The sequence below is a fragment of the Aptenodytes patagonicus genome, chromosome 11 (genome assembly GCF_965638725.1).
Source record: "Aptenodytes patagonicus chromosome 11, bAptPat1.pri.cur, whole genome shotgun sequence".
In the NCBI taxonomy this organism is placed as follows: Eukaryota; Metazoa; Chordata; class Aves; order Sphenisciformes; family Spheniscidae; genus Aptenodytes; species Aptenodytes patagonicus.
In genome coordinates this window covers 2,877,915-2,900,825 of record NC_134959.1, presented here as the reverse complement: position 1 = coordinate 2,900,825, position 22,911 = coordinate 2,877,915, and the positions used below count along the sequence as shown (strand labels likewise).

The 22,911-nt window shown below is 57.8% G+C and overlaps 1 long non-coding RNA gene across 1 annotated transcript; it reads right to left on the bottom strand.

Moving 5' to 3' along the window:
- Positions 1-11,340: 11,340 nt before the first annotated feature.
- Positions 11,341-12,984, bottom strand: LOC143165404 (uncharacterized). Its single transcript, XR_012996250.1, has 3 exons — positions 12,925-12,984; positions 12,509-12,631; positions 11,341-11,889 (listed from the first exon to the last, which is right to left on the bottom strand). It is a non-coding gene; the product is annotated as an uncharacterized LOC143165404 (long non-coding RNA).
- Positions 12,985-22,911: the final 9,927 nt, after the last annotated feature.

Below are 22,911 nucleotides of genomic sequence, written 5' to 3'. Positions count from 1 at the left end.
GCCCCCGGGACCACCCTGCCTCCCACCCCCATTTCCATCCACCCCCCAGGCAGCAGCTCTCCATCCCAACAGGTAACTCTCTCCTCCATCCTTTGCTCCAAGCTCAATATTTTTCCCTCTCACAAACAAATCAATAGGAGGTCCTCGGAGGCTGGCGACCAGAAGGCAAAGTCCGCAGCTTGCTAAATTCAAAGCTGTCGTTGCAGTCACGGTGCTGGCAGAGGGCCCGGCCAAATCTGCCCTGCCTGTGGGTCCCCAGGCTCGGCACCGGGGATGCTGAGCCAGACCCTGCCCAACAATTCCTGGCTCCTGGCCATGCGATGGCCTCGACATCTCCAAAGCAGACAGGGAGGAAGGATGCTTTGGGAGCAGTGGGGATGGGAGGTGCCTCAGGACCCCAGGGGAAAGGGAATCTCTTGGGACCCTGGTTATGTGGCAACACCGGCAGCAGCAGCAGCTGTAGGGTTTGGGGATGGGCACACCCGTGGGTCTCAGTTAGATGCGTTGAGGGTCTTGTGTGTGCATGGTACCTCCTGCCACCAGTCGCCCCGGGCAGGGGGCTGTGCTGAGCCCCAGGAACCCCCCAGGACCAACCCTATAGGGAGATGCCCCAAATAGCTTTCCCTTCCCCAAGACAGGAGCAAGGACCTGGGTTCCCGTGCGTCCTACACCCAGGTCCTATATCATGCTTGCAAAACCCTGTCAATAAGCATTAAGAAAGCATCCAGCTCACTAGGGAAGGAAAAAATCTGTGGGGTTAAGATAAAGACATGATGACAGAGCAAGACAGGGTGTTATCTTGGGCACAGTAGAAGGAAACGAGAGCTTGGAGGGAGGGAGGTGGAGAGCAGGGCTGTTTTCCTCTGCAAAACAGCAGTCTGCCAGGCTGAAGGTCAGGAGAGGTCTGTAGCAAATCAGCTTTTAATTGGAAACGAGCACAGCAATCATGCCCATCCGCGGCTACCTGCATGACGATGCTGCAAGCTGGCTGCCACGACGGCTGTCCTACGGCTTCGCTCCCCAAATACATGAGCTTTTTTTCCTCCCATCAGCATAAGTGGCAGCACACCCTCCCGAGGAAAGTCATGTGTTTGGAAATGCAGCCCCTCCTGCGTCCCTTTCAAGCAGAGAGAGAAGCAGCCTGCTGTCCTGCTACCTCCCAGCAAGAGCAAGAGGTGGAGGAGAAAGACCCTGTTTGGATACGGCATTTAAAGACACATGCAGAAACCACAATTTCCTAGAAACTTTGCATCTGCTAGAGCTTGGAGGCTGCTCTGACAAACACGGCTTGCGCTATATTGGATCCATACGTTACGCCGTGCAACTGGAGCCAAGATCTCACTGTGGGATTTGTGGGGCCTCATCAGGAAAAAGCACCAGGGCCCAAGAGGTTCCCAGGCAGCTACAACCAGGCTGCAGCCTCCTTCCTCCCCCAGGTCTTCCTCCCGGCAGAGAGGCCCTTTTCATCCTGGCAGGTAGCTGTGGTGGGGAGAGCTGTTAGGTCTGGCTGCGGCGGTGTTCCCGAGAGATCACAGCTTCAAGCAGTGCCTCCCACCAGCACCCAAGCTGCTCAGCATCTTCTTGCGATCGCACGAACACCCCTCATCTCTGGAGACAAGAGCACCTCTCAGACCTGCCCTCAGCCCCACCAGCTTTCCCTTACCCTTCACTTGCCTTTCAGCTCTTCCCACCTCTCCCTTATTGGTCCCAGTTCCCTCCTCTCACTGGTCCCCAGCTCATCCAGGCGAATGGGCATGATCCCACATCGCTTAGGGCACTATAGCCCACCGGAGCACCAGCACTGCTTGCAAATGCTTTATTTTTGGCAGAGGGTCACTGAAAGCAGGGAGGGGGGAGCAGCAGATCACTGGAGCTCCAGAACTTGAGAAATTTAAGGTCCTGCTAGTCATCAACCCACAGCCCACCAGCCCCATGCACTGGGGAAGGGCAGGAGCAATGGGGAGCCTGGAGGAGCGAGCACGGCTCCTGCCAGCCTCGGCCAGGCATGGGTCTGCTGGACTCTTGGCTTTACAGCTTCAGCAGTCCATCTGACGGACAGACATCGCGGCTTGGGAAGTGAGTGGTCAAGGAGAATGGCAGCCCAGCCATTGAGGATGTGCAAAAGAAGGTTCCTTGCCTGCGTTGAGGAACATCATGGCTCAAATTCCCAGCCCAGACCAGTGTTGCTAGCAATCCCAGCCACCCCCCGTGTGTGTGTCCCCCAGGGACAGCTGGGTGAAGCTCATGGAGAGGATGGTGGCCAACGCAGAGAGGTCCTTGGCCGGTTCTGCACCCTGACGGCTTCCTACACACAGAAGGTGGCCAACCTCCGCAACGAGGTGGACCCCCTGGTGAAGCAGCTTGCAGACTACGCCAGCACTGAGAGCCTCGTGCCGCGAAGGGCTTTGCCAGGGAGTTAGCCAAAGTGCAGGATTACAGGCAGGCCGAGGTAAAGAGCGGTCGAGACCACAACCCCTTAACAAGGTCCTAAGCAAATAGGTCCCAGATGTGGGCCTTCCCATCAGGAAGCAATAAACACACACCCGCAATAAAGTGAGCTGCAAGTACTCTGCAGCGCGGTAGCGACTGCCTTCACCGGGGAGGGATGTGCTCCCTCCTGCCCTCACCCTCCGTGGGCAGAAATGCCCGTTCATGTGATGCCCGGCTGGGTCCTTCAGCCCACTGGGGAGAAATCAAGCCAAGGGTTGGACCTTGCCTGAGATGGTGACCCATCTCTGCTTCTCAGAGCATTTTGGGGTGAAGAGGGGGGAAATCCCACCCTTTCCCCTGTACCGCCTCGTGGTACGTGGTACCTGGAGGTAAGCGGGTCTTTCAGATGCTCTGGTTGGCATCACCAGCTGGGAGACCTCCAGGTCTGGGTCTGGCCCAGCCATGCTGCCTGTTGGCCTGCTCCCGTTCATGTTTGCTCTTGCCTTTCTACCCGGCAGAAAAACATCCCCTTTCCTTGCAGATGGAGAGGCTGGATGTGAAGGTCTTTGAGCCCCTGAAGCTCTACGGCACCCATCTGAAGCAGACCCGGGTAAGCCCCGGCGAGGCTGCTCTGCCTAGCCCTGGCCAGGAGACAGCTCCACGTGGTGGAAAGCTGGTCTGGGAAGGGCACGGGTGAGACCAGGACAGGGGGGACAGTCTCGAAATGAGCTTTGTCCCTCAGCATCCTTGTGGTCCAGTGTGCAGCCAGAAGGAAAATCGCCGCTCCTGCTTTGAGCTGAACGGCTCCCGTGTACCTTGATGGTGGTCACAGAGATGAGTCCCTGCCTGAAAATGCTTCCCCTGAATTAATAGCCGTTTTTTTCCATTAGTGCTTTTGGCGAGACAGGTCTGCTGCCTGCAGGCATTTCAGAAACCAAAATAAAGACCAAAAGCCGGGAAGGGGAGGGGGTGCCCCTCTCCCCAAAGTCGAATATGGTTAAACAAAACCTGATTATTCCTATCAGCCCCGCTTTCCCGCATGGTCCCACATGGAGCATTCGTGGGTCACAGCGCTGGGAGATGCTCGCTGCCACTGCCTTTAAGGGAGTTATTCCTGATTTACACCAGGGCCAAGGATCAGCTCTGAGTGTCCCTAGCAAGCAGCAGGGTGCTCAGGGATTAAGATTGACATGCATCGCCCCTGAGGGACAAGGAGAAGCTGTCCCTGCAGTTTCCCATGGGAAGGGGGGAGGAGGGGGAGAGTCATTAAGCAGCTCCTTACCCTGGGAATAATTAATCTGCAAAGCCCTTGAGGAGGGAACGGCTGCGTTGCCCTCTCCACGCTCCCATTTCCAAGGCGGACCTTTGAAAGCAAGCCCCCATCTTGTGGCGGGGGGCTCCCCTCTTGCCACGTACGGGGTCTTGAAAGGCATGGGGAGGACCACCTTGGCTCCCCAGAAGCAATACCCGGAGGCAAGCCGAGCCCCATGCCGGCCGTCTCGGCAGGCAGCCGGAGCGTGCCGTGCCTTGGGAAGGCTGAGCTCCCCCCCCCCAGCCTCCGGGCAGCCTTTGCAAGCTGGTGCATTTTTAATCTGGCGCTGTAGAAATTTGGGCAGCTCTCCAGCCCTCTGAGCTGTTTTGCATTTAGGCTCGGTTGGCTTTTAGCTACTGCATCCAGGGCAGAGGCAGGAGCAAGGCTGCCTGTCCCCACCGGCTCTGCCCCATGCACGGGGCTCTGTGCCAGCACATCTAATCCTTCTGCTTTCCTTAGGGCTTTTGAGCAAAGGTCGGTGCCGCATCAGGAGACTACGACCCACGGCTGCTCCGCTCCACCAGCCCATCGTCCACGCTGCCGCGGTCCATGGGCAGCCCCCCGTTGCCCAGCATCCCTGGGGTCATATTTTGGTCTTGCAGGAAAACCCCACTCCCATCCTTATTGCTCAGGCAAAGCCCAGGAGGCAGCTCCCGGGGCAGGAGGCAGCATCCCAGCTCAGCAGGGTGGAGGACGATGGATGGGGAGGGAACCTCCGTCCTCCAGGAAACCTTCCTGGGGACAAAGCCACTTTTAGCACCGGTCCAGAAAGTCGCTAGTGAGTGCAACAGCTTTGCAAGACGCTGGCCTGGAGCTCTGTAAAAACAAGAGGGCTCAGCGTAATGGTGCCTTTGAGATGTGCTCAGTGATGCCTTTGAGACGTGCTTGCCCTGCCGGCTCCTGCCACCTGCGGCAGCCCCTTCCCCAGCCCCGGCCTTTGATCTGCCTCCAGCTCCTGGCTCTCCTCGGCATTTGCTGCCCAGGTTTCTCTCTGTAGGGATTTTCCAGACCACCTGGGTAGAAGCATTTCTGCATTCCCCCGTGCAGCCCTGTGCCGGCGTGGGAACGCGCGGCAGCTCCTGAAGTCAGCCTTGTCTCTGCCTCCATCGCTGACTTGCTCTCCCATGCCAAGCCAGGCCCCTAAAATAAGGTGAATTTCCAAAGCAATCATTTTTCCCCAGCTCTTCCGAGCTGCCGGCTCCAGCGGGGCCCACGGTCAGGGTTTGCAAACGCTTTTTATTCAGATATGCAAACAGCAAACAGACCAGCAGGTCTAAAGTCGCTCTTTAGCTGGGACTGGCAGGGCTTAATCAACCCAGGGGCTCAGAAAGCTTCACCAGCTTGACCTGCCTTGTTTACCAGGAACGCATTTCTCTCCCATGCATGCACCAGACTGAGCCGTATGACGGCATCCCCAGCCCCGGCAAACTCCCCCCCGTCACTCGAAAGCTTGAAGGGTTTTGCCGCGGCGAGCCCGCTGGCCAGCACACCCCGGCTTGCTGCTGGGTGTCAATCTGGCCAGAATGGAGAGCAGCTCCACCGACGTTTGCAGGATTGCAGGCTGCTCCGAGTCGGATGGGGCCATCGGGTCTGTGCTGGCACTGCCCTCTGCGGTCCCTGCGACCCCACTCCAGCACCCCCTATAGCATGAAACCCCCCGCTCCAGCATCAAAGCCAACCCCCAGGGGTGTCCACGGTCCCCTGAACCTTGCCACCCCATCACCCGCCGGTGACAGACAGCTGAGCAGCTCCCCACCCTGCAGCAGGGAAGACCCAGCCTGCAGGATACGGCCCCCGCTCCCCCCCCCCCCCCGCCCCGTGTCCAAGGAGAAACAGCCCCCGGTGGTTTCACCCCCCTCCTCCTTCCCTTGCAGGCTGTTTTTCTCCCCCTCTCCTCCTTCCATCAAGCAGCAAATATGCTTTCAGAGCAATAAGACGGCTGTTCAGCCTTTGGAACAAATGTTCTCTGCCAGGCTTCGAGCACAGGGGCGGAGGGGGGACCCACACTGATTTAATGACAGTGATTTAAGCAATTTGATCCATTTTTATGGCGCATTTACAGTTAGAGGAAAGGGAAAAAAAAAAAAAAAAGAGGAGAGAGAGAGAAACACAGGAGTGGAATGGAGGCAGGAAAGGTTAGGGAACACACCCCAGCAGGCGCTCGGAGGGGGAGAGCGGCTGCCGCAAGCTGTTCCCCTCGCCACTGCCAAAGCGAGCCCTCGCCAGCCTCCTGCGCCGTGCTCCGAAATCTGGCTCGTGTCAGCGCCGGCTCCCCGGGGGCTGCCAGGGCCAGGGAGACCAGAGGAAGGGCTGATCCTGCAGCGAAGGCTGGGGTGCAGGCGTGCACCATGCAAAAGCCTCCAGCCCCTCTGCGGCTCCCTGCGCTGGATACAGCCAGGGGCTGGGGGGGGTCAGGATGGGGCTGCACCCCCCTTTCATGGGGCAAAGGCAGAGAGGGCTCATCTGAGCCCCAGTTCTCATCCTCCTGCCTTCATGGGGGGGTCCCAGTTTGCTGTCACTCTGAGATCCCATCCGCTTCTCGATGCCGGCAGCTATAGGGGCTGCAGATACGCCTTTGGGGTGCCAAGGATGATCTGCCAATATAAATGCGCCGTATCCACTTGCAGCAGAGGCAAAAACACAGCTCGGAGCACAGCCAGCTCAGCAAAACACCAGCCCCGGCGAGCCTTTCCCATCGCTGCGCTGAGACCTGGCCTCCTTGTTGCACGTGCTCTGCACAGCTTCAGCCCGGCCCCGTTTCCAGTGCGGGGAGCAAAGCTGCTCGCTGGGGCCGGGAGCGCTCCGCATCTCCCAGCTGGCTTTCAGCGCTCGCAGAAATGCCGGCCAGACGAGGGTCGTGCCGACGCATCCTGCCGGATGATCCCCACGGGGGCTCTCTTCAGGGAGGTGCTACCCCTGCGGAAAAGCTGCCAACCCCGGCTGCCCCATCCTGCTCCGGCACGGCCAGTCCTTCACCTCCAACCGGGACTGACCCCTATTAATTCAAGGATGCACCAGCTCAGACATCCCTGCCATTCGACATGGTGCTAGAGCAGGAGAATCGACGGGCAAACGCTGCTCCTCCACCAGGAAGAGACCCTGGAGATGCCCAGGCTCAGTGTAACAACAGCCAGCCAGCAAGCTTGGCTCCTGTAGGAAAAGAAAGAAATCCCATGCAAAATCCTAAAGGATCCCTCCTGGGAGTCCCCTCTGCCGCAGGTGGTGGCTTTGTGGGACTGGAGCTGGCTGTAGCATCGCACCCTGCAGCGTCGCACCCTGCCTAAAACCTCTTTGCCCCGTGGCACGGCTGCCCCCGAGCTGCATTTATGCTGCTCCTGGTCGTGCAAAGGTGGGTTTAAAATCTTGCAAGGTTTCCCAGGGAGCTGGCCGGGGCTGCTTTGCATGCATGTGCCGCTAATATTCAGGCAGTAAAGCTACAGGCTGCAATTAAATAGGCCGTTTGTTTTGCAGGCTTTCCCCAGCACCTTTGGCCCGTCCCTGCCCAGCTGTGACCACCCTCATGCTCGCCTGGTGAGAATCTGTCCTTGGGAGCACCTCGAGGGCTTGGTATAAGGTAAAACACAGCTGGACCTTATCCTGCTCCCCAGGCTGGAGAGCAAACCATGTAGTGCTGCGGGAAAACTGATGGGAACCATTAGCTGGGGTGAAAAAAGTCGTTCCAAGAGAGTAAACCTAGGTTTAACATCAGTAAACAGAGGGGAGCAGCCTCTGCCAAATCCCCTCCGTGACAAGCTGCACACCGCGTCCTCCCACTCAGGCTGCGAGGAGAGCCCCGTGCCAGGACCTGCCTCAGTCCCGCCGGCTTTGGGTGCCGGTGGTCCCTTGCCTCGGCAGCTGCATCGTGTGTGCAGCGCGAGGGCTGTCCCGAGACGTGGGTCTCGGCTCCTAGTAACTCACCCCTGCCGCTCCAGCCTGCTGCAAGCACGGGGATTGGGATGCTGCGGGTCCCTTGCACCGCTGGAGCCATCACCTCACCCAGATGCTGCACACGCACCCGCCACTTAGGCCTGATTTCTCCGGCTTGATGCCCTTTGCATCCCACGGGAATGAGATGCGGCAGCCGGGGGGGGGTTCTGAAGGATGGGGAAAGGGGCAACCAGCGACAGTGCAGCAACGCGGGGGCTCCCAAACTGGGTTTCGGCAGCCCACGCCTCCCTGGGGAAAATGGGGAAGGAAAGGGCTGCACGGAGAATCCACCCTCCTGCCCTATCGGTTGGTCCCACAGCCAGGAAAACTCTTCCTGGAGGCCTGTGGGGTTTTTTCTGCTTGGTTTTTATTTTATTTTATTTTATTTTATTTTATTTTATTTTATTTTATCTTTAATATCAAGGCTCATCTGGAGGGTAAAAATGCCCTGCAGGTCTGTAAGGGGTGGGCTTTGAATTCGCCCCAAAAGGCTCTACTTCAAGTGCCATGGGTGGCACCGACACCTCCATGGACCCAGAGACGCACAGGAGAGCAGCGACCCCAGCCTGGGCTCGGGGGGTTCGTTGTCTTTAAATGCCCCCAAGGAAGGGGGGGGGGGGGGGGGAAGACAGGGAAAAAAATTCCAAGCGGCAAACAAAATAAATCTTCCTCTCCGAGCCAAAACAGAGAGAAAATAGCCAGGGCCTTTGGCCGGGAAGCTGTTTATTATAGTCCTGGGATTCGCTGCCAATTTTGGCAGTTGGACAATTTTCCTTTTTCAGCCCATAAATAGCCACCCCTTTACTGGGCGGCCCCAGGCGCTGCGGGGTGGGCTGCTTTCCTCGGCTTGGCGGCTGCTCCCAAAAACTTCCCTGCTCTGGCAAACGCCCTGACCCGCCTGGAAACCCCCCCAGCCAGCGAGAGGGTTTGCTTTGGCAAAGGGATGGGGCAGGAATCACCTGCAAAGCTGAGATCCGGCGCGTGAGCGAAGGCCCAGCCCTGCCCGGGCAGCCGCAGGCTGCTGCGGGATGCTCTGCCGGGTGCAGCTGCCCCTTTTTCTTTGTTTCAAGGGGATTAAAAACAAAAAAAAAAAAGAAGAAAAGAAAGAAATAAAGCTCAGGAGAGCACGAGTGATAGGCACACCTGCCTGCGGCGTAACCCCGCGCCCTGCAGCTGCTCCCCCTTCGCCCCCGTCTCAAGCCGGTTCCCCAGGAAAGGGGCAGCTGGTGCTCGGTGGGGTCTGGTCCTCCCACGGGAATGGGGGACGGTGGCCCCAGGGATGGGTGGTGATCGGTGGCCCGGGGACTGTCCTGCTCCCTTCACATCTTTCTCCTCTTCCCACGAAGACGTAAGACAAAGCCGCTCTGGGAAAGGCAGGCTCCCTCCAGCAGGCAGCCTTTTGTCTTTCAATTAAAAACAAACAAAAAAATAATATACGAGAGGAACCCGCCTGCTCCGGCCGCGCGGTTCCTTCACGCAGGCGGCTCCGCAGGCTTTGCTCAGCGGAAAGGAATCCGCGGGCTGCAAAATCAAATCCACGTGGGATGCGAGAAAATGCTCCCGTGGGGCCATGCGCCCCCCGAAAGCCCCGGCCCCTCCGGGGGGAACACTCCTCCTTCGCACAGCCAGCAGCAGCACAGCTCTAGCTCCGATAGCATCTCTCCACCAGTGGTTTCACAGCCAGGTTTCTCCTCGCTTCCCTCCATGGCTGCCATTCCTCCGTGCTGCCGGCACTGCCCTGCCAAGGGGTCCCCGAGCGAGGGCAGGGGGACAGGGAGCTCCTGCCCCGCGGCCTCGGTGGGGGAACCAGCCCTTTGCAGCCCCAGGGAGCCTTTGGGTGCTCAAAAGCCCCCAGCCCAGGAGCAGATGCTCACGGCAGTGTCTTACCTTCTGCATGATGCCAATGTCATCGTTACCTTCTGCAGGTGACAACAGCGGCCAGCATGAAGTCCTGGGCCACCAGGTTGATGGCAGTGAAAAGCAGCGTGCTGAAGAGGATCAAGGGCAGCTCGATGCCGCAGAAAAGCACCTGGCTGAAGTACACCTGGATGTCTGGAAGCACCAAGACCTCACTGCGCATGGAGCACCGCTCAACACCATCAATGGGCTCAAGCCTTGCCCCAAGGCTGCTGAGCCTCCTTGCAGGAGGGGACCGAGCCTCGCTGGCGATGCTCAAAGCCCGGGCGATGCTCAGTCCCCTCTCCTCAACCCTGAAACCCATCAGGAAATTGCATTTCCGTTACAGAGCATCTGAAATTCCATGGCCAAGGCATGCTCCAGAAAGACCTTCTCCTTCACCGCGTCGCCCATATCGCTGCATACCTGGAGCAGAGCCGGGGCTTGCTCCCATGGCGTCGCAGCCCCTGCAAGGCAAGGTCACAGCAGGTTTTCGGACGGGGCCCCAGGAACCCAGTTCCCCACTTTGCAGAGGAAATATTAAATTTTCATTCAAATTTTCACTTTGGCAGCAAAGATATTGGCTCAATTTCCACCTGCTGCTTTGAAGCCTTTGCTTCGCCTGGGAGAAGCGCACAACTGAGAGTTTTCAATTATAAAGCACATACACATAAAGCACATAAATGCAGTAACAGCCAGGCGTATGGATTTTAAGCCTAAAAAAATAAAAATAAACAAGATGAGGGGCACTCAGAAGCACACACTGTCCCAGGAGAGACCGCCTGCTGCTTGGCTGGGTGCAGCGGGGCCAGCCACGTTCCCCGCCGGACCACGGAGGACCACGAGGATCGTGCGCGTGCTTGGTCTGACTGCAATGCCAACAGCTTGCGACGTGGAGCCCGGCCTTTCCCTCCCCCAAAATCAGCCCTCTAGGTCTGGCTGGGGAGGTCCCAAGGTTGAACTTGAGGCCAGGCTTTAAGCTAGAACGTGGGGCAGGTTTGGACCCCTCCCTCGAAGGATGGCCAGGGAGGATGCGTGGAGCAGGGCTGCGGTCCCCAGGCTATTGCTGTACCCTCTTCTGGAGGGATAAAAGAGGATTTATCCTCCTTGCAGGGCTGGGGATTCCCGCTCCAGGGCTGCAATTAGACTGGAAACTGCTCCGGGTTTCATCAGCGGACTTGGAAAGGCGGGTGGGAGAAGAGGGGAGCTCAGCACTGCTGGGCTCAAATGCAAGCACCCAGCGACTGCCCCGGGAGCGATGCTTGCTCGCTCTGGAGCCCAAAGAGCAGCTCATCCCCACGCCGTTTAAGAGTAATTTCAACCTACATCTATCAGGGACAGCTCTTCAAGATTCAACCAGGTTGCTGGGTTGGAACCTCAAGGAGCAGAGGTCCACGAACAGCTGAATCCTGTCCCCCACCAACCCTTTGTAGATGTCAGCAAAACCCACCACCTGCGGGAAGAGCAGCGTTAGCTCCCAAAACCGCCCCAGGGAGCTTGAAAACACAGCCTGGCCTTCCTCCCTCCGGCATCTCACTGCTCAGCACCTTTGCCGAGCCCGCTCTCCCCACCAGCCTGGCACCGTGGAGGGTTTATTCCCAGTTTCTCCCTCCCATCCTCCCTGTTGTGCATCCCCACCCCCTGGGCCAGGGCTCACCTGCACCAAATTTTCATCCAGCTTTCACGCCAGAGCCCAGCACCACACGGCAAGCACAGCGTGGGAGCACGACGCTCTGGAGGAGGCAATTGCAAGTGCAAAGAAAAACCTTCCAGCTGGCCACAGGAGATATTTATTGGATAACCGTGACAGCCGCAGCTCCCCATCAGCTCCAGGAGCAGCCTCCAGTGAGGCCGGGTTTGGCCCCGCTTGCTGGCGCTCAGGACGGTTCTCCCGGTGCTGCCGGAGGAAGGTCTCCCGAGGGGGAAACGCCACGCTGGGTTCAATTTGCTCCATCCTCGAGCACCGCACCGGCAGTCGGCAGAGCGCGAAGCTGAAGTTAATCTATCGGTCTCAGGATGAAGCACCGAACTGGCACTGATTTCCCAGAACTACCCCGGGGCTGAGACTCGTCTCCGAGCAGTAATTAGCTCCGGCAGCCGCGACATGACCTCAAGCAGAGGGTGCAATCCTGCCCTCCGCGGGGAAACAGCTCCTGTGCCCAGTGCGTGTCTTTATAGGAGCATGGGGTTAGTGTGCTGGGGGGTCTTCCAAAGCAGCCAGGAGCCAACGGGATCACCCACCCACATCATTCGGGCTTCTCCCAGTCCGTTGGGAAGGCAGAGGCTGTCAACTGGGTGATCGTGACATGCAGCAGGTCCTGAGCCTGAAATAAAAGCAGACAGGGGTTTTGCCCATCACCGCGCGGGAGGGCAGCACCACCGCGGTACCCAGCTGGAGCCAGGCTGGGGGGACACACCGATGTGCTTCATGGCAGGGGCAGATTTGGGTTCGTCCTCTGCCTTTCCCCATCTCCTCCCGCTCCCGGGGAAGAGCCGGGGAGATGCGGGAGCTGGGGGCTTGGAGCCAGCTCACCCTGAGGCTGCAGCACAAAGAGCCTGGGCTCCTCTCCAGCTGCTCCAGAGGTGCAAAACCACCTCCTTTGCCGACTCCCGCAGGGCCCGACCCTGCCAGACGCTTGGCCCCAGCCCTGCCTGCGACGAGGCATCCTGGGATGGAGCCAGCCGCTGCCTTAGCGGGAGGCGAGGGGGAAGCATGCATCCTCACCAAAGAGGATGCCACCCCATAGTTAAGGATGGACCTCCCAGCACCTCATCATACACCAGGACACAGCACATGCCATCCCCTGGGTTTTCACATGTGAAACAACCCCAAATATCCCCCCAGGCTGCCAGAGCAGGGAGGCCCTGGGGGGACGGGGACAGAGGCTGCAGCCTGGAGCTGCACAAAGCCTGATGAAACACACCCCGAGCCCAGACCCGTACCTTGAAATCAATGAGCCAGTAAATCCCGGTTCATGGGACCACCACGAAGACATTTGCCAGAGCCCCCGCAAGGAAAGTCAAGAACTGGAGCAGGTTCCGCGAAAGGCGAGAGAGGAAACGCTGCTGGGAGAGGAGCAGAGAAGTCTTTGGGGACGTGCTAGCGAGACCTTGCAGGAGGAGATGACACTAACGACCCGCAGACGCCCCGTGAGGTCGGCGTCTTCCAACAGACCCAGACGAGGCATGGGTCCTGCTCTCCAAGCCGGACCCATTTGGAAAGGGGGAAACCACGTGGCCGTGCCCCCCTCCCAAAGCCTGGCTCCTTGGGGGGGATCAACCCCTGCTTCCCAAGGGACCTTTGCAAGAGCAGTCGCCTGCCCTTCCTCCAGGCGCCCATATTGTTTTTTAACGCTGACCATCAGCATCTCTCGAAGCCATCCCGCATCCGATGCTCGCTCCCTCTCTGGCCTTTCCCCAGCCCTTGCCGGTGGGGGGGGACTACCGGCGGGCGCCCCCCCCCCCCCCGCCCCGCCAAGGCCAGCTGCGCGGCACACCGAGGGGCCGCCGCCGGCCCGGCAGCAGCTGCCTTGGCCCGGGTTCAAGCACAGCGCTGGTCGAGAGCAGCTTGTTATTTCGGTCCTGTGCCGGGGTTATTTTTAGAAAGCGCTGAACACCTCTTCTCCGAAATCACTCCTCAAGGTATGACCTTGCGGTGCTGCAGCTGTTCATCTCCCGGTCCCACCACCCCTTTCCTTGGGGACCAGAGCAGAGTGTCACCCACCCATCTCCCCTGGGGTCCCCTGCAAAGCCCCGGTGACAGTGGCTTCATTGCACCGTGGCAGCGGGGAGCGGGGAGGGGGGGGGGGAAGAAGTCTGAACTACATCTCAACCCCTGACGCCATCCAGGTTCGCTCCCGGTTTCAATTATCACCTGCTGGAGCAGCAGCTGCCGAGTGCTGGGGAACTCAAAGGCAAGTCAACAAGGTCTTGTTGTTTCAGCTGCTCGGGGGCACAGAGCTCCATGCGCCTCCCCCCCCCCCCCCCAACCCCCGGCGCCGCGGGGATGCTGCGGCCCCCTGCTCGCCCGTGTGCGTGCAGGGCTGCCGTGCTTCGCATACTTCCCCCCCGTCCTCTCCCGGGCAGGTAAACGCTGCAGGAGCTGCCGACGGGGGAGCAGAGAGAGAAACCTCAATAACAACAAGGGGAAAAAAAGAGAAAGGGAAGGAAAAAAAAAAAAAAAAAAAGCCCCAACAACCCAGCCGCTGCACAGAGGTTATCCGGGGGACAGAGCAAATAATTGGCGAGGCGAACAATGCATTTTAATTAAACCTCTGCAGGAAACGAGGGGAGGGAATCAAGTTAATTGCACGGAGCGGGAGCAGGAGATTAAAAATGCTCTTCGCTTGGAAGATGGTGGCTCCCATCCGCCTTTGCCGAGCAAAACAAGGCCACCTGGGGTGGCGATGCTGGCAAGGCGGCCCCCCGGGGCTGCTGCCGGGCCCTGCGTGGGGACACGCAGCTCGCTGGCTGCTGCCGGGGCTCGGAGGCAGCGAGTGCCAGCGGGCTGTGGAGGGGCATCACGCTGCTCCCCTGTGCCAGGGAGCTGCAGGGTCCCCAGTCCCCAGGGATGGGTGCTGCCATGGAGGGTGCAGGATGAGCCCGGCCGCGGAAGCAGCTCCTGGGAAGTCCCACAGGGATGGGGGGCATCGCTTGTGGCTGTGGGAGCAGGACCGGGGGATATGTCCCACCACAGCCCAGTCCCTTCCCCAGGTCCATGCTGCTTTGTGCCCGCTGCTCAGCTCAGGGCTCAGCCCAGGCTGTGCCTGGCGCTCTCCCCATGCCCCAGGCAAAACCATCAGCCTTTACTTTTTCCTGCCCTGGATACTTCAGATTGCAGACTCTTCCAAGCAGAGACAGGCGTTTTCCTCAACTATTCCCTTTTCTGATCTTGTACCTTTTGCTCAAGCCCTTGTCTTCACCCTCTCCCTCCATCCCGGACACGGTGCAAATGGAGAAGCCCCGACTGGCTGCCAGTGAGACCGATAATAGCAGCACAGCCAGGCTCCCCTTCCTACCCAAGAGAGGAAAAAGCATCACAGGCTCCAGGCTGCTGGAAGACCAGGGCAGGAGCCGAGCACGAGCCCTGACCGAGCGCCCCACGCCTGGCACCGGCGCAGGGAAGCACTGCCAGCCCAGCACCAGCCTCCCCGGGCACCCGCCACCCCGGTGTCCAGGGCAGGAGGCATCAACCTCTGCTCCAAGGCAATTTGTGAGCTGTCGCACTCTGCCCTCCATCCAGCCGCCTGCTAATTAGCACCAGCCCAGCCCTCCGCCTGCGATGAGAACAGCAATCAGCCCCGCTGTTCGCCTGCTAGGAACAATCTCCCTCCTTCCCTCCTCTGCATAAATTTCCCAGGCTGTGGTTTTTAGACTCTGATCCTACATAGCTTTATTCACAAGAGAAGTCCCACTGGGGGCAAGGAAATTACTCCAGCGAGCAAAATTACCCGTGCACGGGAAGCACGTACAGGGCACAACACAAGGGTTGGGGTTTTTTTGCACAGCATCGAAACCAAAATAAATCCATCGAGGGAGCTCAAAGCCAAGCCTTGCTCCTTACCATGGGTAAGAGCCAGGCAAATTATAGAAATTAAAAAGAAGAGAGAGACATGTGGACTTTCATATCCACAAACCTCAGGATGCAGTCGGCGGGGGAGAACAATTCACAGTCACACACACGCTGCAAAACCAAAGCACATCGCAAAATACTTTCTGTCCTCAGAGGCACAAGCTGTCCCTCCAGGCAGGCAGTGCCACCAGCGTGAGCACGAGGCTGGGACAGCCTGTCCCTGTCGCAGCCACCTGGGATGGCTCGTCTGCAGCAGGACACAGGCAGTATTGTACCCGAAGAGGAGGTTTTCACGCTGGAGATTGAATTGCAGGTCGTCATCCCCTGCCGTGAACAAATGCTGCCCTGATGGGAAACGAGAGCTCGGCCGAGATCTTCCGCTTTTCCCCTGCAGCTGCAATCGGACGGGCAGAAAAACCACAGTGCTCTGCTTAAATGCTCGCTATCGCTGCACAAACGAGCTTTCCACCCGAGCAAGCGCGAGTAACTGGCCAGAAAAACGCTGCTGCTTTAGCACAAGCTTAAAATGCGTATTGGGAGGGAGGGGATTGTCCAATATTTTCACCGGGAACCTGAGCTAGAGCCAGGGGGTGAAGCCCACCAGGCAGACAGCGAGGCGGCTGCAGCATCTCCAGGCTGTTTGTTCAGTAAGAGCATCCTAAGTGTGAACAAGGCTGGGAGGCGACTGGATCAGAGCTCAGCATCCCTAGGAAACGGAGGGGAGGTGGGGGCTAAACCAGCGGGTGCAACCCAGGAGCCCTCTCCTGGACACCCCCATTGCTGCTGCCTCGCCATCACCCATGAGGCTGCCCCAGCCCACCCTGGGGTATTAATTGCACCCCCAGAGCTGTGTGAGGATCCCCGGCTGCGAGCGGAGGTGTGGGCACGCTCGCTTCTGTGTGCCATGCTCCGGGGACAGGGACATTTGGCAGCTGCCTGCAGGGAAGGTGTCTGAAGTGCTGCTTGCTGTGGGAACATGAGTCAGAGCTTCCTGGTGCAAAAGCCTGACGTCTTCCTCCTGCTCTTTTATTCAGCACGTCAAATATTTGCCCTGCGCAGTTGCACCAGACGCATGTTATTCAGGAGCTTCCCCCCCCCCCCCCCCCCCCTTTCTGCTGGCAGTGACAGCTTATAAAAAAACACCACAGTGCCATCTTGGGAAACTTGGCCTCCCAGCTAAGCACGTTCGAGCATCCTTTTCCTTGCCTGCTTCGGGGACTGGCTCCTCTCCAAAGCATCCCCTCTGCGGGGACCGGCGAGCCCCTGCGGGGGCCAGAAGGGGCTGGATGCTAAAACCCACGGGCAAGAGCAACCGCCCCACGGGGCTGCAATGGGGAAAGGTCATTTCAGACCCATTTCCAGCACTGTCTGAGTGACAGCAAAGCCAGGAGCCTGCAGGCAGTGAGTGGTGGCCCTGCCTGTCCCATCGAAGCACCCTGCCTGGAAGCGGCACGCACAGCGGCAGGAGAGGCCAGCCAAGGAAAACGGCTCAATTTTGCCTCCCCTAGGCGAGGAAAGTGGCTTTGCTGGCTGCCAGCCCCACAGTAATCCCGCGGGGACCTCACTTTTTTCTTTTTTGTGCCACATCCCTGGATTTCTTATTTGTAGGGCTTCTCACACCCCGAATGCCGGGTCCCCAGGGAGGAGGAGGTGTTTGTCTCTGATTAGTTGCTAAAGGCTGGAGAAGGTGCCCACGTGCAGAGGTGACACGAGAGGCCCCACATCCCACCTGGCCCCCCAGGGTTTCTGTCCCGTGACTGCAGCCGAAAATATCCCGTTTCATCGGGGAACTGCAGGAACGGCTCATAAGACAGAAACTTGGGGATGCAGCTGAGCAGATTGGCCACCCGTACGGTGCACTGCTGGGTAAACAGTGTGCTGCAGGGAAAACACGCATGCCTCCACCTTATTTGTAAGAGGAAAAGCACCCTTCAATCTCTGCTTGCATTCCCAGCTAGGACACACGCTCAGCTGCTTTGGGCTTTTGAAAGAGTTTCCCAGGATGAGGGCTGGAATTTCTTGCTGGTGGGGGCTGCAGAGCCCACTCCCCCCGCAAAGCGTGCAATCCTCCTGCCTGGGGCTTGCGGGAAGCCACAACATGTGGAAAAGCCCCAGGGCTGGAATAAACCCGCAAACAGCTTTCGCAGCACTGTCAGAAATAGCACCAGGAGCAGCGGTGATGCAGCTGATGCTCCGCTTTGCCCGAGAGGATGTGCATCGCCGATGCTCGGCAGCTGGCCGATGCTGTCCTTATGCTTGGTGGCTCCTGTGGGCCCACAGACAAGCCCCAGCAGGATCCAGACCTGCTGGGCTGATGTTTTGCACAGCGAATCCCCCGGCGCACGGCACAGAGCGTTTGCTGCACCAGCCGTGCTGCTGGAGGAGGGAGAGAGGGGAACTGCCTCGTGGGCTTGGCCCCCGGTAGCACTCCGTCCTCTCCACCAAGAAGGCATCCTCGAGTGTTGTACTCGAGCAGCTCCAGAGGGATCTGCCGGGAGAGAAAGCACGCTGGCAGGAAAGGACTGGGATTTTCCAGCTTATCCAGCCTTTACAGAGCTGCACATCCCACTCTGCTTGCGGAGGGACAAGTTAGGCTGAGCCCATGGCAAAGACCGCTCGCAGCTGAGCTCGATGCCCTTTGGGGAACCAGCAGTGGGAAAATAAATAAATAAATAAATTTTAAAAAAATCAGTGCTCTGGTGAAAGCCTGGTGAAAATAATTCATCCGAGACACCACCATGTGCCTCTCTGGCCGGCCAAGGAGCTGCAGTGACCTTGCCTGAACACAGTGTCTCGGGTTGAAAGTGCAGAGCGAGAGGATGTGACTCACATCTGGGATGTGGCCGCAAAGGACAGATGTGTTTTGTTACTGTCCAGGGCCCTATCTGCAGCTCTGTCTGTGCACGCAGTGACTCAGCCTTGCCTTCAAGCCCTTCTGAAACAGGAGCCGTGGCACACCTCTTCCCAGCAGCATCCCTGTGCTGCCGTAAAACAGATTTGGGAAGTTCAGGCTCCTGCAAGAGAAAAAAAGAAAATAAAATAAATCAAAGTCATGTTTCTCCATGGGAATCTTCCAATTTCAATTGTAAATCATTCAGAGAAGGATAAAAAAAAATCAAATGTTTTAGTGGTGGGATCCACTTCTCTAAGTTGAGAGACTTAAAAGCTAAACATCCCCCCCATCCCAATGGAAGGACACTGATGAGTCCCCTGGGTTTTCTTAGACACTTACCACAGGACAAGAGGAAACATCTCCTGTGTCTGCAGGGAGGAATAAGGGGATTTCAACAGGTCTCGTTCCTACAACCCCTAGGAAATTCAGTAGCATTTAGAGGAGAGCACCCCAAAGCACTGAGGTAAGGCTGAGCCACCCCGTATCAGACATCAGAGACTCTAAAAAGGGGAGTGCTGCGGCCAGCTAAGCATGGCACATTACTTCTGGGGGTCTCCTGCAAAACCCAGACCCTGACCCCCCCACACCCCCCTTGGGAAGTGTTCCCCCTCCCCCATATCACCCCCACAAGCAGCCTTTTTCGCACTCACCTTCACTATTTATCCGCCGCTGCCCGCGCGTCCTGCGGCAACACGGCCGGGTACCGAGGGACACCGCGGGGCGATGGCCGGGGTCCCCTGGCAGCAAATCAACTCCTGCTCTGCGCTGCACGGAAACCCCCCCCACACACACACCAGTTGAGGTTTTTCCAACGGGAGAGCAGATGGGGGCCGCATCTGCCGGGAGTTTTTCCCGGACACGTCCTGGCTTTGAAGGCACCAACAGCTTCATATTTTGCTTAAACGCCCGTGTGCGATATTGGGCCAAGCGCTGCCTGACCCGGGGGCCAGAAAGCTGGGAGCCAGCAATGCAGTTCACTTGGCAGACACTTGATGGGGCTACGAAACCGATTGCCGGCGCACCTGGCAGAAACGGGGGGGGGGGGGCAAAACAGCCTCTGCCAGCTGTTTTGGGGTCCCGCTTTGCAGGTACCGGGCTGGCGTTGCAGTAGCTGCCAGCACCCGTGCTGGATGCTGGCCCCGGCGCAGCAGCACCCGGCGCCTGGCAGCTTCGCTTTGGCCTTCGGTCGCATCCTGGACACTCTGCGGCTGAGTGAGGATTGCCGGCACCCGGACAAAGGTGAAGGCTTTACCCACAAAAGATTTTACGTGGTCTGTTTTGAGAAGCACTGCGGCGATGGAAAGGGACAGCTCCGGCAGCGGGCAGCTCCGGCAGCACCGCCTTGCAAAGCACTGATTAAGTTTTACGCTGCTGTTGCAAGACGAGGCGACCTTGCTACCTCCCGACTCACCCCTTGCCTCTTTGCAGGCTGCTGCGGTGGGCGTTGGTGGGATTTTCCCCATGTTTCAGCCCAAAGCGAGGGGAGGATGGGGAGATGCAGTCCCGAAGCAGAGCCCGAGCATGGCGAGAGAGGCGCAGCCCCGCATTGCGGAGCCCGCTGCGGGCAAGGGCCAGCCCTGAATTCCCCAAACGCTGCTGTCAAACTTTCCGGCACGGCTTTAAATCCACCAGCCCTTGCCTGGCTCCAGCTGGCCGAGCAAGCTGGCAGCAGCATGCGGATGAGAGCAGCTAGCAAGAGTCAAAGCATCTCCTGCTTGAGGAAGGAAAAAAAAAAAAAAAAGAGACAGTCCCCATAAATCATGAGCTAGTTACTGACGGAGAGGACTCCCCTCCCTCTTGCTCCGCACACTGCGGCACGAATTATGGCCCCAACTTCGCTGTTGTTCAGTGATGAACATCTGAAAAGGCTGTGACAGATGAGAAAAGGGATGATTTAACAGCCATAAATCCAGTCAGCTTAGAGGTGTTTTTACAACCAAGCCCATCTTGAATCCCCTCTGTTATGAATACTTATCACTCCCAGACACTACTACAATGGAAAGATTTTTAACAGCTTTAATAGAGACGCAATAAAACCCCCAGAGCCCAGCAAGCAAACGTCCTTTTTATCCCTCGAGGGAGGGAGAGGGGGCTGAGAGCCGCTTGCTGCGCTCAGGCTTGAAGGATCGGAGCCGGAGCAGCCACCAGGCCACTCCTAACCCCTGGGTTTAACGGATGGGTGTCGCCATCCGAGGACTGCATCAGCTTTCCCAAAGCCATCGCATAAAGGGTGTCATTAATAACCCGCAGGGAGCTGATGGGGACACAGGCTGTAATGTACAGCACCTTCCTCCTCCGGTGCTGCTCTTACCTTTGCCAGGGTCTCCTCCTGCAGTTACCCAAATCACAGCCGGTCTAACCCACCTTGGGGGATTTAAAATGAGGGCGGTCTCAGCTCAGCTAAAGACCCTCCTGGGCAGGGTGCCATCCCTCAGCTGCCCCCCGCCTCGTTTAATGCACCTCGTTTCTCATGCGTTAAAGGCTAAATGGGCTCAACAACCACCACCACCCAACAAGCAGGGTAGGGACACTGCTCCCTGGCACTTCAGGGAGGGCAGGAGACCTCCCAGCTTGGGGTTAAGTGGCCAAGGATCTTACTCCCTCTTGCTGCGCATGCTGCCCCTCTAGCCTTTCTATACCATTCTGCAAGCGCAGGCTGCACCCAGCCAGCAAAATCAGCGGCTGGGAGGAGCTGAGGGTGCACCCACCGCAAAGGGCACCCGGTGCTGAGCAAATACCTGAGGAATAAGCACCTCCTTTCTTATACACACAGGCTTATCAGGCAAGGCAATAAGTAATTCGTGGGACGGTGGGAACAAAAGCCGTCCCAGGGCCCATGGCTTCTGGTTTTCCGTAGCTGGTCAGTCCGTACCCGTGTGAAACCCCAGGTAAGACATCCAAGCACGGGCTGCAGGGCTGATGGGTTTCCCTCCTGCAGTGGTGAATCTGTGGAGTGCTCCAAGGAGGGTAATTAAAAAAAAAGAGAAGGAGCAGGGCAAGCTCCTTCCTAAGAGAAACGTGACCATGAAACCCTGCCGCTGGGCAATCGAGAGAGTAACCAGCACTGCAGGGCAGGGAACAGGCTCAGCTTGGCCATACGGAGACCGGAGGGGACGTGGTCTCCAAAGCCTGGGTGGAGGATGACGCTCCCAGCCCATTAATCTAAGGGAACATCTTTTTTTAATAAGATAATACTGAGTAATTGATTTTTAAATACACTGAAATCAAATGTCCCGAGGCCAGAGCAGGATCCCAGCTCCATCGTCAGATCAGCGGCGACTGGCAGAGATTGAGCGCGCAGGGGAAAAGAAAATAAAAATTAAATCTCCTTCGCGTGCCTAGCTGGCTCCGGGGCAAACGCTAACATTTCTTTAAAAGGTGCATCAATTTTTCCCTATTAAAAAAGGAGGTCATCAAAAGGGAGAAGCCGGCGGGGGCTGAGCTGGGGAAGGCACCAGGGACCATCAAGGCCAAGCAGGCAGCATGGAGAAGATCCATCTGATTAAAACACACGACAACGGCTGAGCGAGAAAGTCATTTTTAAGACAACTTATTCCAATCTCTCTCTCTCTCACCCCATCCTTCATGCAGTCGGGAAGGGTTTATGGACATTTTTTATTTTATTGTATTTTAAATATTTTTTTTAGAAAAATACACATGCAAATAATATACATTTCAATGCTGAACTTTTTTTCCCTGTTGGAAAAAAAAATAATAATAAAGAAACGAAGCAGGATTCGGGAAAGACCCGAGCGGAGACAGACCCGGGGATGCCGCAGGGATGGGATGCTCCGAGATGCAGGTCTTGCTGACGCTCGTGCTCCAGCACATCCTTTCCATCAGAAAGACGTTCGTCGGGGCGAGGGGCTGCCGGAGGGGACTAACGTGCACGAACGTGCACGTTAGTCCCCTCCGGCAGCCCCTCGCCCCGACAAAACCCGTTCTCCAATAACTCTGCCCAGGTTTGGGAATGGCCAAGGGAAGGCCAGTGCTGGATCCGATCCTTCCTACGATGCCCAGCACGGAGCAGAGTCCCGGCTCCGCGCTGGCAGGAGCCAGAGCTCCCAAAATCCAAGCAGCAAGGGAAGCCCAGCTTAGGGAAAAACATGATTTTGATGCTAGGAAATGACACCAGAAACTAGGAGCTACAGGGAAAAAAACCCTGTTATGCTATTTATCTTACGGGATACAGCTGACAGCACGGGGAAAAAGGGACTGATGGTCCTTTGAAACCTGGACTTAGGTTTCAGGTCAATGTTTTTGGGGTGAGACCGAGTGCTGGACCCTTGGCTGCGTGGGGCTGGGGTTTCTTCTTGCTCGAGGAGCAGCTTTTCCCGTCAGAGCAGGGCTGTGCCCTGCGGAGGGGAGCAGCGACGTCCCCACGTCCCCAGCCTCTCCGCAAACGCTGTGCCAAGGTCCGTGGGGGAAAAACCAGATACGCTGCATACCGGGTAGCTGCCATCACTCGAGCAGAATAGGAGATGTACTTAAGACAGGGCTATTTCAGGTTTGATTGATGATCAGCTGGAGCGAAGGGGCTGGGGAAGGAGAGGGCAGTGAGGGGCAGCCCGGGGAAGGAGGGCGATTAATCTAACACCACGACCGCTGCGGGAAGCCAGGAGGCTTCGGGAAACGCCGCAAGCCCGCGGCAGCCCCGACGCTGACGATGCAGCAGGGAGTGGGCGCGGGGGGAATCCGCCTCGCTGCTGCTTTGCTGCCTCCTCCCAAGCCGCTTTCACGCGGTGCTCCCCTGCCTCCTCTCCCGGCAATCCCACCCAAGGCCATGGCTTTTTTCCTGCTGATCCAGGCTAATGATAGGGAGTAAACTGTGTTTTCTCTCTGCCCAGAGACACAAAACCGCACAGGCAGCGCAGGGAAGGT